Here is a 20,122-nt window from a genome sequence, read left to right on the forward strand (position 1 = left end):
AGTGATCTTGATTTCAATTCATGTATTGGTGTTAAGATCATCGAATTTCTCCCCTTTAATACACATAGACACGCGTACACACACACAATCTTAGGAACAAAGTCAAGTTTGTTCAACCTAAGAGCTTATTAGCTCGAAGGCAATCAATGACTTGAGGGTTAGTAATTGTTACCTTATGGAGCACTCTCTCTTCTTTCTCAAAAGTTATAGATGGAAGATGGATTAACTGTCGGCCTCAAGGCTAGTAACCCCATAATAATCCCATCACACTTGATCATATTAGAACCTATGGCTTATGATTGGAGACATGCTTTTGGTAGATGGTTTAAGTGATTGAGCTAACTTCTTGGGTGCCACCAGAACATGTTTAGGGTGGATGGTTTAATCAATTGAAAGGGTTAGCTTAATCGGTTGAACCATTTACCCAATGCATGTTGCTAATAGGGAAACCACATGTTCAAATTTGGTGGGTCCCTCGTGGTTACCAACTATTATTGTCATTGGTGGTTAAGCTACCCTCTATTATGACATTTTGAGGAAGAGAGTGGAAACTATGAAGCTTTCCATGGAGTGTTCGTGTGTCAATATTAGCCATCCTTATGTTAATTGTATACTTTGGAATTTTTTGGAAATCTAATGGACATTAGCAAAGTCATTTGTTTGACTTCACTCATGTCCATTAGATTTTCAGAATATTTTGGAATTTGAAGCAAAACCTTGTGGAGAAACCATGGGATACCTTTTCATGTTCATTGATGGTATCCTTAATCAGCATACTAGTTTGAAAAGAGAGAGAACACACAATAACATACCCAATATTAATAACTTACCACTTAGTAACAAAGTAGATGTTCCATCTTGAAAAGCACTAAATCTCCTCATCACCAATTTTTGTATTGAATAACATTAAATGAAGAGATTGATATATATTCACTATTATTTTTAGAAAAAGAGGTAAGCATTCTTGTTAGCAAAATAAGTACAAGTTGAGTTAGTTAAAGATAAGTACTTCATGACAAAAAAATTAAGAAGTTTGAAACAAATTGCTTTCCGGTTAATGCTTGGTTTGATGAGGAATGCAAAAAGGCAGGGAGAATGTGGAAAGAGTCAAATAAGGATAACATAAAGCTCAAAGATTACAAGTATATATTAAGAAAGAAAAAGGATAATTTCATGTTTCAAGGATGGAAGAACTAATCTTCCTTGGGAAAAATAACCCCAAATTATTTTGGAATGAGCTCCAACCGAGAAAGCTACAAACTGAAAATAGTATTATAACTTCTAAGTGGTTTGACTATGCAAGACAACTCTATGAGTAGGATCCCAAGGTTGACCCTCCTCCCTTGGTCAACACAGATACTAAAATCTTCATGGTGCAAGAGGTAGAGATGGGTATCAAGAAGTTGGGTGTTGGAAAAGAAAAAGACTTAGCTAAACTCCAAGCAGAGTATTTAAAGTGGGGCTTAAAGATTCTTGCACCTCACATTACAAAAAATTTCAACAACATAATACAAAAAGGTTTCCCATTAGAATGGATAACTAGTCTAGCAATACCTCTTTTCAAGGGCGGTGACGTCAATAATCTCTCCAATTATAGGACCATAATGATAAACCCCTTGTTTGCAAAGTTCTTTGGAGGCATGCTAGAAAATAAAATCAGCAAGTGGGCAGAAGAAAGAGATAAACGTGCTAAAGGGAAAGCAGGTCTTAGAACTAAACATTCCACAATTGATCATTGTATAACTTTAAGGCACATCATTGAAAAATTTTGGGAGAAAAAGGAAGAAGCCTTTTGTTGCTTTGTTGATTTCAGAATAACGTTTGACATGATCCTAGGGATAAACATTGGCAAAATGGAGGAATTTGGGGTTCCTAGACATTTGAGAGCAGCTCTGCATAGGTTGTATGAAGAGGTGAAAGTAAAAATTAGAACTTCATTAGGAATTTCTAAAAGTTTTAGAAGCGATATCGGGGTCAAGCAAGGTTGTTCATTGTGTCCTACCCTTTTTGGTGTATAAAAATCAACAAGCTTGAGTAGTGGCTAAATTCACAAGGGGGTGATGGTATCCATTTGGGCAAGTTTGTTATAAGGCTTCTTTTGTATGCAGATGACCTTATTTTGATTGCTAAATCCTCTTGGTTAGCAAGAGCACTTACTATCCCTTGAGCATTTTTGTAGAAGGGTGGGGATGCAAGTCAATATTAGCAAAATAAAAGTAGTGGTTTTCTCTAGAAAATAAAACATAAGTAGCATAAGTTCTACTTTGAAAATGACATTATGGAAGAAGTTGTGGATTACAAATACCTCATAATTGACTTCAACAAAAATCTAAGTTGGGATGGTTGTAGAAAGAAAAAACTTTGGGGGGTTAGAAAGCATTTTACGCTTTTCAAAATAGGTGTAAAGAGGCAGAGTTATGAGATTGGAAAACCACTCAAACCCTTTTTGGGCTTTGAGTGATTCTAGTGATTCTCTATGGTTGTGAACTGTGGGCCAACAGTACATCAGACATATGGAAACAAATTGAGAAAATTCAAAAACGTTTGATTACAAACAAATTCAAAATTAAAAGTGTTGTTCCTTATGCTATCTTGTGAAACAAGGGCTTCTCCTATTGAAGCAATTGCTATGGTGCGAGTTATAAGGTATTTAGAAAAATTGAGCAAATAGAAGAGGGCATATGACCTAAGGTTGTCTTTAACGACATATTGTGCAAAAGAAAGAAGACTTAGATGCAACAAAATAACAAATGGTTTAGTAAATGGGGTATTTGCTCGAACATGTGTCCCATAAACAATAAATAGATAATTTTTTTTGTTATGGATAAGTTCCACAAGCATACTTGGGATAAGGAGCTAGGAGAAAGAAAAAATATTATATTGAAGTGTTTAATCCCACTCATAATCATCAACAAAAAGCGTACATAGAGGCCAATATTTCTTGGAGAGCCAAAATTCTTATTGCTCAGTTAAGGACTAATTCTCATCAACTTCATTGTGAAACAGGGCATTGGAAAAGACCGAAGAAGCGTGGGAGGAAAGAGTATGTATTTTTTTTCTTTCGGAAAAGTGGAAACAAAAAAACATTTCATTTTAGAATGCGAGGCCTTCAAAGACAACAGAGAAAGTTATGCCAATATTCTGGCAGCTAGCTCTTGGGTTAATCTATTCAATGAGGGGTTTGTCGAGAAGTTAGGAGCGTTTATTATAAGACTTCATAGGAATATGGTCAAATACAACAACTAGATGAAAAACCGATGTGTCCCATAGACAATCTTTAACATCGTGGAAATTAAAATAATTTCTTTCTTTCTTCTATAAATTGTATTTAAACTTTTAACACCATTTAAGAAACACCAAAACAATACCATTTTATATTATTAAACATATTATACGTCAATCCCATAAATAAAATATTACTAAATACAACATCATGACAATGAAAATGATGAAAAACTACTACCTAATTTTAAACTCCAATAATTTTATTCCCTCAAGACCACTAGTAAAAACACTCGAATATAAAAAAAAATAAAAAAATAAAAATAAAAAATCCATACAATATAATAAGAAAAACATCCATATAATACTGTTTAAACAACCCAAAACCATAAATAAAATATTATTAAATATAATAATATAACAATGCAATATAATGCTATTTAAACAACACCAAAACCATAAATAAAATATTATTAAATACAATAATATCACAATGACAATAACGTGAATCTATTACCTAGTTTTTAAAATTCATAATTCCAATAATTTTATTCTTTCAAAACCGGTCTTAAAAAACCATCCAAACATCCATGCCATATAAAGGGTAGTTCAAAACATCAAATAGATGCCCTTCAGAAAGAAAAAATCTTAGTAGTTTTTATTCTTACTAAATTTTAATTTTTACATAGGGGAATTGGGTAATATCCGTTTGTCATGTCATATGCAATAGGTCATGGGTTCAACTTCGGGATATCAGAATTATAGCCATACCCACACTATAATTTGAGCAAACTAAAGGTAATAGAAGTATCACGATCACCAAGATTTCTGCCAAATTAGTTCGGCGGGACTTGGATCTGATCGAACTATTACAGTCACCAAAATTCAGTTGGATTAGATCGCTGAGAAAGGTGAGGTATCTATTTGGATAAATTTACGGTCGCTGGAATTGCTGCCTAATTAGAACGGTGGAACCATTCCGGTTACCAAGATTTCTGTCGGATTTGTTAGCTGGGAAATGTGCTAGGCTGGATAACTTTTATCCACTCGAAGGTGGTGGGTACATTACACAGGCCCCGGTACAGTTTGTAATTATTGGCGACCAATTTAACATTGTACTTTAAAGCGTTTCACATCAACTTTAAAAATATCTCAACCTCTGGCGCCTCGACTTCTGTGCCTACATATATGGACAGCGTACACCATTGCTGCCTTCGATATCTTTTGCATAACAGAGTGCCGTAAAATTATGGCAACAACATGCTGGCATTGCGCATACAATTTAACTCCGGCTAAGAATCAACAAAATTATTGAATCATAGATTTCGTTATTTTAAATTGAAGGCCCCGCTGGTTTCTGGTGTAGAAAACGATTGCCAACAATGCGGTCCATCTGAGCCGTGGAAAAGGAACTTTTGGTGGCCGGGGGACGCCGAGATACCTTAAGCAACCGTGGCCGAAGCGGAAGCGTTTTTTCAGAAAATTGTGTATTTGTATTATGATTAGAATTATTCCAAATGCATCGCCGGCTGCGGAACAAAAGACAGTCAACAGCTTAAAGGTCGTTTTATTCTTGCCAACAATTGTCTGTGACTTGTTTGATTCGATGCTAGGATAAACGATTAATATATATTTTATTCTTGAAACAAAAACGTCGGTGCTTAGGGCTACTGGATTTCAAGAATATAAGTTTGCATGTATTTCAACTGAAAATTTGCGTCAATTGTGGTATCAAACGGAATTAAAGCCTCCTTTAATTACAGTACCTTGGCATTTGTTGGTAAACAACAGAGGGAGGGATCGAAAGTAGGAAGGGTGTGGAAATCATGGGTTGGAAATAAGCCTGATAGAACCTTCATTTTATTCTATAGGAATCTCGCTGAATTGATATTAATTTAGATCTCAAACTAAATTATTTTTCTTTGAATTTTCTTACAATGTAGTTGTTTGTAGAGAGAAAATAATCAAGTTCTGTAAATTGTACCCATCTATCACGTATTCATACAAGTACGGTGCCATTAACCTCACACCCGACCCCCCTCCCACTGAAACTGACACACGCATATATAAAACTAATGCTGCACGTGAATCCCGTCAAACTCAGGTAACATATAATCCTGGGTTCTAGCCAGCGGCGGCTTAAACTAGGTGATTAACACGGTCACACCCCCTTTCTTATAGCCGTAGACATAAATTACTGGTATAATGTGCGTTTAGTGTGGTGGCAAAGCTTAATTAGTCCCATGGAAAATTCTTATTGCGTGTCTGTTGGGCACCGAGAGCCCAACTGTAAACCAAGCGAATAAAGTCATCAGAATCATGGATTATGTAGAGGTGTAGACTTAAATCAGAGTCGAAAATATTACAGACTTGGAGACAAAATAAATATTCAGCTCAACCAGAAAAGAACACGGACTATCGCACAAGATAGACACAAGTGGTGATGACCCCAAATTGGAAATACTAATGATATTATATTAAAACTCTGTTCTGACAGAAATAGTACAATGTCTCAACTAGAGTCTGATATAATAACCTGAAGCCTTCCAAATGGAGAAAGGTCTAATTGGACCTTTTCCCCAGCGATCATGTACAGTTGATGAAGGGTATATGCCTAAATCAATAAGTCCTGTTGACCTGGTCAAAAAGCAAAACGGATCCGATGCTCAATATATGGCTTTGCAACTCAGCACCAAGGTGGGCAAGATGTACACAAGAATAAGCTCAGGACTTGAAAGACAGTTTGTGTTGGTAATTGACAACAAATTAATGTAAATGTAAATTTGGGTAAATTGTATTAGTTATAGACATGTCAGTTTCATACCGAATTAGCAGTTATGTAACTGAGGAGGCTCATGTAAAACTGATGAATGCCCGAACTATTATAACAGAGAATCATATATTGACTGAATAGAGATTCCAATTCCTTGCCCCGTGGATGTTTCCTTGACACTCGGTCAGGGTTTTACCACGTAAATCCTGAGTTATTACTTGTGTATTTGTTGTCAATTTCATTTCTTTTTTGTTTAGATAACCTCCATTAACTACAAATGGTATCAGAGCCATCATATTACCTAGTCCGCAGTTGTGAAGGGGAAAAGTAGACGCCAGTGTAAATCAACGGATCAGCAGAAGATTAAGAAAAGGAAACACAGTTTTTTTAAGAAAAGGAAACGCAGTTTTTTTTTTAAGAAATCTGGGCTGCTCAACAGGGTCCATGCCGATGTTGGAGAGGAGGGCGTAGCCTGCCGCGGACCCCTCGTGGAGTGCTGAAGCCAGAGCCATCAGTCTCTGTGTGCGTCAAGGAGAGCTTTGTGCGTCGAGGAGACCCTTGACCTCTGCATGCTGGAGGGCGAAGCCTCCCGCGAACCCGTCGTGGAGTGCTGAAGCCAGAGCCGTTAGTCTCTGCGTGCATTGAGGAGAGCTTTGTGCGTCAAGGAGGGGCCGTTGCGGGCTCGTCTAGAGCCTGAGTGTTGCCAGAGTCGTCAAGGAAGCGTGTTGCCTCTGCGTGCTGCCAAGAGCCGTCGAGGAGGGGCTCTAGAGCCTGGCTTGCTTGCTGCTAGAGAAATTCAACTAGCGGCAGGAGAAATTCGACCAGCGACCAGCAGAAATAAGTTTGAGCCATCGAGGAGGGGCTCTAGAGCCTGGCTTGCTTGCTGCTAGAGAAATTCAACCAGCGGCCAGAGAAATTCGACCAGCGACCAGCAGAAATAAGTTTGAGCCGCTAGAGGAAGAGCCATCGAGGAGGGACCCTAGAGCTTGGCTTGCTTGTCGCCAAAGGAATTCGATCAACAGAAATAGATCCGGGTAATTTTTAAAATAATTTTGAAAACAATTTTTTCCCCCAGAATATTTGGGCTCAAAAGCCAGTGGAAATTTCCTTAAGAAAATTGTTAAAATTAATGAGAGAAGAGCAGGGTTTCATCAAGGAAAGGAGAACAAGTTTTTTAGTAAAATTTGTTGAGAAGGGTTTCTCTAACAGAATCAAGAAAAAAAACTGAAATAAGGATTTTTTTTTCTTGGGGAAGTTTAGAAATTTGGTTTTTTTTTTAAAATAAACAAACTAAAAAAAACAACAAAGGCTTAGAATTGTAAAGAGGAATTTGTTTATTTAAAAAGGGGCTCAGTTTTTTTTTGAAGAAAGGGAAACCAAAAATAAACCCTAGTTGAAAAAAAGGAAACCCTAGGAGGAAAGAAATGGCCAAGATGTCGAATGCAAAGTTCGAGGTGGAGAAATTCACCAGCAAGAGCAACTTTGCTCTATGGAAACTAAAAGTTAGGGATTTGCTGGTGCAACAAGGGTTGCACAAAGCTTTGGACGGGGAAAATAAGAAACCTGCAAGCATGAAAGATTCAGACTGGGAGGACTTGGATGTCCGAGCTCTCAGTACCATCAGGTTATGCCTGGCTGATGAAGTTCTCTTCAACATTGTTGAAGAGAGTACAACTTCAGGTTTATGGGAAAAACTGGAAAAACTATATATGACAAAGTCGTTAACCAATAGAATTTATTTGAAAAGATAGCTGTACAGTCTTCGAATGAAGGAGGGTTCAAAAGTTGCAGAACATTTGAATGTTTTTAATACACTTATATGTCAATTAGCAGATATGGAAGAAGACAAAGCTATAACCTTGTTGTGTTCTCTGCCCGAGTCATGGGACCACTTCGTAACTTCAATAAGGTTGAGCACCGCTGATTCTTTGAAATTTGAATCAGTTGTGGGAGCTCTCTTGTCTGAAGAAGTACGAAGGAAATACAGTACTGAAACAGGTGCATCAGAAGCCATGATAGCTAGAGGAAGGTCAAAGGAAAGAGGAGAAAAAATAAGGGGTTCTTCCAGATCTAAATCAAAGGGAAAGAAGTGTAAGGCAAAATGTTGGCACTGCTATAAAATTGGATACCTGAAGAAAGACTGTTGGAAACGAAAAGAGTCTGATAACCCGAAGAAGGAAGCAAATCAGGTTGATTCAGGTATGATAGATGAAGTTTTATCTGCTGAAGAATTATGTATGATAGATGAAACTTCACCTGTATGTAATGTCTCTCAGGGTTTTGAAAGCTGGCTGTTAGACTCTGGTGCTTCTCATCACATGTGTCCACACAGAAATTGGTTTACTTCATATGAAGATGTAAATGGTAGTTCTGTGTTTATGGGTAATAATGTATCATGTCAGACTATTGGGATGGGAAATATCAGGATTAAAATGTATGATAACATAGTTAGAACATTAACTAGTGTTAGACACGTACCTGATTTGAAGAAAAATTTGATTTCTTTGGGAGTGTTGGATTCGGATGGTTTTAAGTTTACAGGTCATAATGGAGTGCTAAAAGTCTCTAAAGGTGCCCTAGTTGTTATGAAATCAGAAAAGGTCGGAAATCTTTACAGACTCAAAGGAAGTACTCAGGTCAGTAAAGCAGCGATTGTGTTAGAAAAAGAAGAAGGTACTCGCCTATGGCATCAGCGATTGGGTCACATGAGCAGGAAAGGTCTTCAGATACTGATGAAACGTAAATCTCTTCCCGGTTTGAAATCTTTGAAGTTGGATTTCTGTAAACATTGTGTGTATGGAAAACAGTGTAAACAGAGATTTAAAACTGGAAATCATAATAGTAAAGATATTTTAGACTATATTCATTCTGATCTGTGGGGATCATCTCCTTTTGTATCATATGGAGGTGCTCTATATTTTTTAATGTTTCTTGATGATTTCTCCCGTATAGTTTGGGTCTTTATGCTAAAAAAGAAAGCTGATGTATTCATTATCTTTAAACAATTTAAAGCAATGGTAGAGAAAAGAACAGACAAATCAATTAAATGTTTAAGAACTGACAATGGTGGTGAATTCTGTTCACACCTAATCCTCAGCGGTTGGGTAAACTGGAACGTGAACAGTCATCAAGAAGATGAACTGATCTGTCTCATTTATGTATATAAACAATAGTTATCTAATGAAATAATCAATCAGTTTTCTTCTGCCCATTCTGGAGTTACCCTGGCCTGACATGGTATCAGAGCGCAGGTCCCAGATTCCTTGTAACTCCCTTATCTCTGTCCTGAGCGCTCCTCTGTCCTGAGCGCTGCTCTGTCCTGAGCGCTGCTCTGTCCTGAGCGCTGCTCTGTCATGAGCGCTGCATCTGTCCTGAGTGTCATTAATTCTCTGCGCATCGGTTAAAAGTCATTGATTGTCCTGCGTTCCATTGATTCGCTGCCTCTCCACACCTGATGCACCGGCTCTGCAACAGATCATTGAGGACGTTGTGGAATTCCGTTGAGGAGATTTCATCGAGGACGTTGTGGAATTCCGCTCCACCTCCGACTGTCTCTGCCGTTGGCTCTACGACCTGGCCTTGTTGCGAACAGCATTGTAGAGAGAAAGCGGGGATGCCGAGGTATTTAATTCAATATGTTTTGTTATAGATTGCCTAAGCAGGCTTCCAAGTCTACTTGCAAAAGCCATTGTGCCCCTTTAACATGCAAAACCCAGAAATGCTAATCGGCCCTCAGCACGATTACTTCACTTAGAAATCACCGAACTGAGACCAGGACGAAACCCTGCTTAAACGCTCGTTGTCGGAATCTATTTCTCCCGTCTTGTATCGGGCATACACTTCCTCCACGAGCCCCTTGCCGGATTCGAAGCCGTCCTGCTGGTTTTCTACACCAGTGAAGTCAAGAGTAGAGGTAGTAAGCCTCTGCTTGTCTGCGCCACTCCGATCTATCTATGCTCAACGCTTTTTTGAGACACCAACAGTCTTTCCCCTGCGACCAGTGGTCTTTGTGTGCTGTCCACGCACCCGAAGGCCCCAGTAGTGACGAAGACCGCGGTGGTTCCTGATCTTCTTCAAGCGTTCCAAGTCATCCCTGAGTTTCATGTCAAGAGCATTGGATACCACCTGAGTGGTTCGGCCATCCTTGATATCTTTCTGTCTGTTTAAAAAAAACCAATCTGGGATCTTGAATTGTTTAGGATTCGCGACAATTATCATCAGGTTCTCAAGCTCAAGTGCAGAAAGTTCACCAGCTCTCTTGTTCATATCAACATCGGCCTTCTTGCATACAAGGTTGGCCAAACGCCGACCAATTCCCTTGATAGAAGTCAGGGCAAACATGATCTTCTGTCGCCCATCAACATTGGTGTTGAGGACACGAAGAATGTGTTGAAACTCCTCATTTGCAATCAAAGACATTTTCGCAGAACGCGAGAGCCTCAACAGTCGCCAGTAACGCTGGGTATTACGAAGACTGCTAGGGCTTTAGTATTATGCAGTTGATTTTTAACTTCAGTGTATATTTATGATGGCGGTTTTGGTATAGCGTTGAGCAGTTGAGTCAAAGTATAAACGTTTGTTGAATTCATGATATTACGCAGTTTATATGATTCAAAGCGTTTGTATATCATTCAAAATATTGCGGTGTTTCCAGAATGTTTTATATACCAAAGCATTTGTAGTATTGCATGATATATTGAAGTGATATATTGAAGTGATCCCTTGCGCATTTTTTCAAAACATAGTAGTATTGCAGTGATATGTACAATGAAATGCTGATGCTTTTAGCAAATATTAGAGGGATTTGAAGGCTGTAACGTAAGGATTTTTTTTAGCAGAAGTAATTTTTTACAGAATGCATTCAATCATCTCTATGGTAGGAATAGTTCTCACTGGCAAGGAGAACTATTCTGAATGGTCTCGGATGGTAAAACACACCCTCATCTACAATGAGTTGTGGAAAGGAGTGTGTGTCGGAGAAGAAGACAAAGACCTTGTGCAGCCTACATCAGATAAAGAACTTGTCATTCGGGAAAACAAGAACAACAAAGCCTATGCATTGATCGCAGCATCTGTAAATGAAGAAGTAAGTCGTCATATTTCATCTTATTCCACTGCCTTTGAAGCTTTACAAAAGCTAAAAGAACTCTATGATTCACATTCTGCACTTGAAATTGTTCAGCTCATGATTAAACGCTTCACTCTTGAACTGAAAAATAATGATCCTCTTGCTCTTGCATCTGAAGTAAAGTCTATAATGCATGATATTAAATCCACTAAGGTTGAGCTAGATATCCCTCTTATTGCCTTTCTCAGAGCACTCTATCCTACCTACTCCAATTATCTTGAGTCATTACAAGCAAATGGAAATCTTAAAGATATAACCTTTGACTCTCTTGTGAAAAAGTTTGCTGAAAGAGAGAAAGCCTTTGGAAAGAAGACAGTCCCTGAATCTTCTGAAGAGACTGTTTGCCTTGCTCATAAAGAAAAGCATCCTGCTCAAGATTCTACAAGAGGAAGAGGTGGACGAAGAGGAAGAGGAAGATACTTCAGAGGCAGGGGGGGCAGACATTCTCAAGGAGAAAAGGCAGATCTGCATTGCATTCGCTGCAAACGAAATGGATCACATGATGCTTCTACATGCAAGCTACCATGGGACAAAATTGAGCAGAGAAGAAATCAGCAGAAAGGTAAAACTGATGATACAGACAAAGGTAAAGCACCTGAATCCGCTCACTATATTGAGGCACAATGTAACATTGGAGTAAATGAAGATTTGTTTAATGCTTCACTTACTTCTTCGAAAAATGATTGGCTGCTTGATTCAGGAGCAACCTGTCATATGACTCATAGGAAAGATTTTTTTGAAGATTTCACTGACAATGTTGATGGAGCAGTATACTTTGCAGATCAGTCAAAAATCAAGCCATCAGGGCTTGGCACAATCAGGCTTAAACTGCCTGGTCTTCCAGACTTTCTTCTGAATCATGTTCTATATCTCCCACAGCTCAAGAGAAACTTGCTGTCCTTGGTCCACATCCGCCAGCAAGGTCACTCCATTCATATGTTTGATGGAAAGCTTGAGGTAAGAAAGGCATCTGACCACTCACTTGTCATGAGGGGAATAGAAGAAGAAAGACTTCTTAAACTGCAAGGAACCTCTGCTCATGCACAACATTTCTCATATATTTCTCATCATGAAGAAGGTACACTTCTATCAAGTTTATTATGGCATGCTAGATTTGGACATTTAAACTATGACAGTCTCCGCTTATTAAAGAAAAATGGTGTTGCTGGTTTGCCTACAATTCCTAGAAAACATAAGCAATGTGATGCTTGCATTCTAGGAAAGCATAGCAAACAGTCTTTTCATGATTCACATTCAAGAGCACATAGGAAGCTTGAACTCATTCATTTAGATTTATGTGGTCCAATGCCTGTTCCTTCTGCAAATGGAAATAAATATATCATGACATTTATTGATGATTACACCAGAATGTGTTGGGTTTATTTATTGAAGAACAAATTTGATGCTTTTCAAACATTCAAGAATTTTCATAAGTGGATTGAAAATGATGCACAATCTCATATTGGGTCTATTCGCACTGATAATGGAAAAGAATATACATCAAATGAATTTGAAAACTATCTTCGCCAACATGGGATCAAACATCAAACAACTGTACCTTATAATCCCCAACAGAATGGTGTAGCAGAAAGAATGAATAGAACAATCTTGAATATGGTACGATCCATGCTTTTCTTCAAAAATGTAAAGATAATGTTTTGGGCTGATGCTGTTCTATGTGCTGCATATATAAAGAATAGATGTCCATCTAGTGCTATAAGAAACAAGACTCCTTATGAATTGTGGTATGGACATGTTCCTTCGGTAAAACACCTTAGGATTTTTGGTTCCACCTGTTATGCTTTAATACCAAAGGTACATAGAAACAAACTTGGTGCTAGAAGTCGTAAGTGTATCTTGCTGGGGTATTCAAACACCTCTAAAGCATACCGTCTCTATGATGAAGTAAATAAAAAGTTTGTTGTATCTAGAGATGTCATTTTTCTTGAATCATCCAAATCTGACAGTGTTGTTGAGCGGCAACTTGATCGCTTGGATAGATTCACAAAAACGAAATCATTTCAAGAGTTTGATAATCAGATTCCACATATTGAAGGGGGGATTCCTATACTAGATCAACATGTGGAATCTTCTTCTGAAGAACAATCTCCCTTGCATGAAACTCCAACACCGGATGATCCTTTAAGTGATGTAATTGATAGAATTGGGAGACTCAATCTTGATTTAGTCCCAACTCAATCAACAGAGCAGCCTGGACCATCTCAGAAAGGTCCCCCAAAGTGGCTGACAAAGACACTTGAAAGTGTTCATCCTGATGAAATCGGAAAAACAGGAACCAGAAATACAAACCGACAAGATGGAGGTGATGTAGATAACTCTAATTCACCTGTTGATATGGATGTTACTTATGATTGTGAATTGAACTTGTCTACAGATTTTGAACCAACTTCCTTCAAAGAAGCTGCTTCTCATGATGAATGGAAAGAAGCGATGCAGAAGGAGTATGATGCCCTCATAAAGAATGGCACTTGGAAGCTGGTTGATCCTCCATTTGGAACCAAACCAATTGGCTGCAAGTGGGTCTACAAGAACAAATACAAAGCTGATGGCTCACTTGACAAGCACAAAGCTAGGCTTGTGGCAAAAGGTTTTGCACAGAAGGAAGGGGTCGATTATGAGGAAACTTTTGCCCCCACAGCAAAATGGGCCACCATCCGGACACTCTTTGCACTAGCTGCTCAGAACGGTTGGAAAGTCCATCAAATGGATGTAAAAACTGCATTCTTGAATGGAGATCTAAAAGAGAATGTTTTTATGTCCCAGCCTGAAGGATTTGCTGTGAAAGGACATGAACATAAAGTATGCAAACTTGTGAAGTCCTTGTATGGCCTCAAACAAGCACCACGAGCCTGGTATGAAAAACTAATTGAGCATCTTCTGAAACTCAACTTCAATCATTTTGATCTTGATGATGCAACTTTATTTGTCAAGAAAGTTGGCAAAACAGTTGTATATCTTGTGGTATATGTAGATGATCTTTTAATGACAGGGAACAATGAAAGCTATATTGCATCCATAAAGAAAGAATTAGGAAAAAGTTTTGAAATGACTGATTTGGGCTATGTTCATTACTATCTTGGCATTGAAGTAACCCAACATCCAAAATCCATATTTCTTTCTCAAAAGAAATACATTGGAGATTTGTTAAACAGATTTGGCATGACAGAGTGCAATCCTCTTTCTACTCCAATGGAACAAAACTTGAAGCTCACATCTATTGAAGGAAAGGAATTTGAGGATGCAACAAAGTATAGACAGCTTGTAGGAAGTCTCATCTACCTCACTACTACCAGACCAGACATTTCATTTGCTGTTGGAATCCTCTTCAGGTTTATGCAAAAACCTTGTGAGGGACATTGGTTTGCTGCAAAAAGAGTTCTAAGGTACTTGAAGGGAACTCAAGACCTTGGAATCAAGTATACACAGGTGGACGACTTCAGCTTGATTGGATACTCTGATTTAGACTTCGATGGAGACAAAGAAACTGGGGTATCTACTTCAGGATATGCTATGAGTCTTGGATCAGGAGCTGTCTCCTGGAGATCACGCAAACAATCAGTTCCAGCGGATTCCACAACAGAAGCAGAATACGTGGCAGCAGCTGAAGCAACGAAAGAAATTGTGTGGCTCAGGAAAATTCTTGAAGATTTGCAGGTAAAACAAGTACAATCAACTCCACTCATGATTGATAACACCTCTGCAATAAAGTTGGCCAAGAACCCAAAGTTCCATGATCGTACTAAGCACATCAATACTAAATATCATCTGATCCGACATCATGTTGAGGCCAAAACAATCCATCTCCGTCATTGTTCCACAAATGAGCAAATTGCAGACATCTTCACCAAAGCGCTTGGAAGAGAAAAGCTTGAAAGATTTAGAACGATGCTTGGACTCACCAACATCCCTTCAGATTAAGGGGGGGAATGTTCACACCTAATCCTCAGCGGTTGGGTAAACTGGAACGTGAACAGTCATCAAGAAGATGAACTGATCCGTCTCATTTATGTATATAAACAATAGTTATCTAATGAAATAATCAATCAGTTTTCTTCTGCCCATTCTGGAGTTACCCTGGCCTGACAAATTCACTTCAATAGAATTTGAACAATACTGTAAGGATGAAGGAATTGTTAGACACAAAACTGCTGTTTATACTCCTCAGCAAAATGGTGTTGCTGAACGTATGAATCAGACTCTTATGGAAAGAGCCAGAAGCATGATTAGCAATGCTAACTTGCAAAAGGAGTTGTGGGCAAAAGCAGTGTCCACTGCTTGTTATTTAGTTAACAGATCACCTTCAGTAGCAATTAATTGTAAAATTCCTGAAGAAATTTGGTTAGGTCAGTCTTGTGATTATTCACATTTAAGGATATTTGGCTGTGATGCTTATTCTCTTATTCCTAAAAATCAGCGTTCAAAATTAGATCCAAAATCGAAATGTTATGTCTTTTTTGGGTATGACTATGCAGTGAAAGGATATAGGTTGTGGGATCCGACATCGCGGAAAATAGTCATTAGTAGAGATGTAACATTTGATGAATCTTCTTTTTTAAAATCAAATGTTGAAAGAATTGAACAGGAACAGGTATTGCCAAATCAACAAATTCGGTTGGAGGCTAGACCTTTCGATGACAATCAAAAGGAAGAAGAGAATTTTGAAGAAAAAAATAAAGAAGATACAAAGGAAACTGTTGAAGTTTCTGAACCAGTTCAACAACCAGTCACTCTAAGAAGGTCTACAAGGGAAAGAAAAACTCCCAAAAGGTATGAAGATTCTGCTTCATCTTTTGCTTTGATCACTGAAGATGGGGAACCTTCTTGTTATCAGGAAGCAGTAGATGATATGGATAGCGAAAAATGGAAAACAACTATGGAAGAAGAAATGGATTCCTTAGCCAAGAACAATACCTGGGATCTTGTAGAACTTCCTGAAGGGAGAAGTGTTGTTGGATGCAAATGGGTCTTCAAACTGAAACGAAAAGTTGATGGAAGTATCGAAAGGTATAAGGCGAGACTGGTAGCAAAAGGGTATTCTCAAGTTGAAGGTATCGAATTTCATGAGATTTTTTCACCAGTTGTAAAACTTGTTTCTATTCGTACTGTGTTGGCACTAACTGCATTACTTAACCTTGAGTTAGAACAGTTAGATGTTAAAACAACTTTTCTACATGGTGATTTGAATGAAGAGTTATATATGGAACAACCAGAAGGTTTTGTACAAGGTCGCAGCAGAAGATTAGTTTGCAAGCTCAGGAAATCATTGTATGGTTTGAGGCAGTCTCCTAGACAATGGTACAAGAAGTTTGATTCCTTCATGGTGAGCCAAAACTTTATTAGAAGTGAGTATGATCATTGTGTATACTTTAAAAGTTTCAATGGCATATTCATTATCTTAGCTTTGTATGTTGACGATATGCTTATTGCAAGCAAAAGCATGGAAGAGATCAACAGGTTAAAGGCTCAGCTCTCTAGGACATTTGATATGAAGGATCTTGGAGCAGCAAAACATATCTTGGGCATGGAGATACACAGAGACAGGAAAAATGGTAAGCTTTGGTTATCACAACAAAAATATGTGGAGAAAGTACTTGAAAAGTTCTGTATGAACAATGTGAAACCTGTTAATGTTCCATTAGCTTCCCATTTTAAGCTTTCTTCAGTTTTGAGTCCTAGAACTGATGAAGAAAAGCAGTATATGTCTCATGTACCATATGCAAATGCTGTAGGCAACTTAATGTATGCGATGGTATCTACAAGACCTGACATTTCACATGCAGTTGGAGTTGTCAGCAGGTTCATGGCAAATCCAGGTGAAGAACATTGGCGAGCAGTGAAATGGGTGCTTCGATATCTAAGAGGCACAAGTGACCATTGCATCATCTTTAATGGTAGTGAAGGATCAGTCTGCGGATATGTAGATGCTGATTATGCAGGTGATTTGGACAAAAGAAGATCTACTACAGGTTATGTCTTTACTCTTGCAGGTGGAGCAATTAGTTGGATGTCAAAGCTTCAAGAAACAGTTGCGTTGTCCACTACCGAAGTAGAATATATAGCTGCTTCAGATGCCAGTAAAGAAGCAATTTGGTTAAAGGGTCTACTTGATGAGATTGGAAGGACGCAGGAGAAAGTGAATGTACTTTGTGACAGTCAAAGTGCTATTCACTTGGCTACAAATCCTGCTTATCACAGCAGAACCAAGCACATTGATGTAAGGTATCATTTTCTGAGACATGTGATTGATGGCAGAAAAGTAGCTCTTCAAAAGGTCCATACATGAGAGAATTGTGCAGACATATTCACAAAGCCAGTTACAGTAGAGAAGCTGCGATGGTGTTTAGCTTCTCTTGGCTTGTAGAAAAGATGATGAATGGGCATGGGCAAGGGATTAGGAAAATTGTTGTCAAGGTGGAGTTTGTTGGTAATTGACAACAAATTAATGTAAATGTAAATTTGGGTAAATTGTATTAGTTATTGACAAGTCAGTTTCATACCGAATCAACAGTTATGTAACTGAGGAGGCTCATATAAAACTGATGAATGCCCGAACTATTGTAATGGAGAATCATTTATTGATTGAATAGAGATTCCAATCCCTTGCCCTGTGGATGTTTCCTTGACACTCTGTCAGGGTTTTACCACGTAAATCCTGAGTTATTACTTGTGTGTTTGTTGTCGGTTTCATTTCTTTCTTGTTTAGATAACCTCCATTAACTACAGTTTGATGATAGAGAAGTATATGCACAATCCTCATATACCATACATTGATCTTGAGCATTCTATTTTTTTATTTTTAATTTTATTTTTTTTTTATATTTTATTTCCAAAAAAAAATCTCTCTCTCTATATATAAACGAAATTACATCAGCAAATGCTTGGCAGCATTCCAGTGGCGAGTTTTCCAAACAAAAATACAAAGGGTATCTCCTTCCTATGCCTTCAACTTTTTAGCCTGATTACTTCTTTTAATACATATGCCGCCAACATTACACATGGAATGTACAATGATATATGACTCTACAACAAAAAAGATCTCAAAAAATCTGTATATACCCTCAAAGAGAGTTCTCAAGTATTATCAACAAAAAAGTAATATAAAACTGTGTGCATTTTGTAGTATGTTGGGCTAAGGGGTTGAGAAAAAAATTCTTGCTGTGGGCCTTCTTCTTTTTTGAGATTTTGCATGCACCTTTGTCCAAATCCAATCCAGCGTTGGAGAGGGCGTCTGCTGCTGAATTCCTCTGCCTGTAAACATGATCAAAGGAAATCATAGATGAAAGGATTTCTGCTTACAAATCTTGTGGTAAAGAGGGGAAAGAGAGCATTTCTGATCTGAGCTGTTTCCATCATCCAATTAATTACAATTTGTAAGTCCCCATAAACATGCAATTATGTGATTCCCTGATCATGAACCTGTTACCGTTCAATGTAGCAGGGGTCCTAGGAGAGGTTCCTGTTATCACCCCAAGAAACTCTCCTAGGTTGTATCTCAGAGATGCTCGGGAACATTACAAACTCAACAACAATGTTGGAAAATGGTGGATGAATGGAAGGAATGATGCATATTCAAGCCAGATAACCACTTCTACTATGCTTAACTCCAGACATGGGTGAACATCCCTAGTCTACAAGGCTTTAGACCACTAACTACTCACAGTTTGATGATTAAGTGGAAATGGAGAATACTGATCACACCAGCAGATGCACAGGACCCTGTGATGGCTAGCTGCAACCAATAAAGAGGTCTGCAAATCTATTTCCTAATGCACAAATAGGATGACAGCTCTCTGGCATTAAAATAACATAAACCTGCATACACATTCAAGAATACATACTAGATTCTAACACAGAGGTGGGATGACAGCCCCTCTAATGCTAAACATCAAGAACACATGAAAAATGCATAACAGGCATAGCCTGGAACAAAGAAGTGGAAAGTGAGCAGCTAGCAGCAAAAGAAGCTTGTATTAGCTAAAAATGAAGACTAGACGCTGCAGGTATCATAGTAGTTACAGTCTCCAGAAGTTGAACCTTACATCAAAACAATATCCATCAACCCTCATTACATTTTGTCTTCTGGATATATATAGAGGTTGATTACAAAAACACTCTGCTATGCTATACGAGGAAGGATCATAATGAACCAACAACCACATTAATTCTTTGGAATGGGCATCTGCCATGATCTGACTGTGTTTGCGCATGAATTCAACCTTCTCTGGTGTTCTGCAGTCCTTCTCGGGCAGGTGGAGTGCTATATGAATGAAACTCCATGAAATGGTAAATGCCTTTGACTGCTCGAACTCTGCATTTTCCTCTTCGGCCATGCTTTCCTTTAACTGCAGTTGTTGAAAATTTATTACGCAGGGTACTGGATTCTGGCCTCCTTCTCCCTTGGGTACACGAGACAGGCTATGGACAGAGACAGAATGGCGGAGACATGACTGCGACGGGGACAAGACTCGGCCGTTGGATCGCGTGGATCAACGGCGGGGATCTATTGGAGGGAAAAATCGGGCAGAAGCGGGTCAAACAGGTGTGGGCCGTCGGATCGCAATTCTGGCAGATCCGACGGTGATCGGGCGTGAAAGACGCACGGAGATTAACGGCCGAGGAGCAGTGGTTTCGCGGGCGGGCGGTATTCCCCGCACCGCCTTTGGAGCTGCGGTGGTTTCCGTATGTGGGGGTGCGATGCAGTAATATTGTGACGCGTGGCGGATGCGACGGCGGGGAAACCGCTTTCCCTGCGCGATAACGGGCGGGCAAGTCGCGCGAGTGGGGCTTGTAACTATTGTCCGATCGTGCGACGGACGGTCGCATGGCAAGAAAAGTGCACAGGGTTTAACGTGCGGTAAACATAGCGGAGACCGTCGGATCGTGATGCGATCGACGGTGGGGATTTAATGAAGGACGGAGGGCAAACCATCGCGGGGTCGTACAATCTCGAAGGGTTGTATGGGCGCGGGTTAATTGGT

General features: G+C 38.9%; 1 protein-coding gene and 1 pseudogene across 4 annotated transcripts in view; one reads left to right on the forward strand and one right to left on the reverse strand.

Moving 5' to 3' along the window:
- The first annotated feature begins 4,063 nt into the window (after positions 1-4,063).
- The window catches only part of LOC149246455 (OVARIAN TUMOR DOMAIN-containing deubiquitinating enzyme 12-like), a 323,598-nt gene continuing 307,539 nt past the window's right edge, over positions 4,064-20,122 (forward strand). Inside the window, exon 1 of one of the 4 annotated variants that reach the window (XM_089457922.1) lies at positions 4,064-4,783. The gene's annotated coding sequence lies outside the window, so the exon portion shown is untranslated. The remainder of the gene's footprint in view (positions 4,784-20,122) is intronic. The other 3 variants (XM_089457921.1, XM_089457920.1, XM_089457923.1) reach the window with 3 other exon arrangements.
- LOC149246456 (small ribosomal subunit protein uS13z/uS13y/uS13x pseudogene) lies at positions 9,953-10,485 on the reverse strand (annotated as a pseudogene).

This window comes from Pinus tabuliformis, chromosome 7 (assembly GCF_031772625.1).
Source record: "Pinus tabuliformis cultivar Carrire ecotype Pingquan chromosome 7, CPIR1, whole genome shotgun sequence".
Taxonomy (NCBI): domain Eukaryota; kingdom Viridiplantae; phylum Streptophyta; class Pinopsida; order Pinales; family Pinaceae; genus Pinus; species Pinus tabuliformis.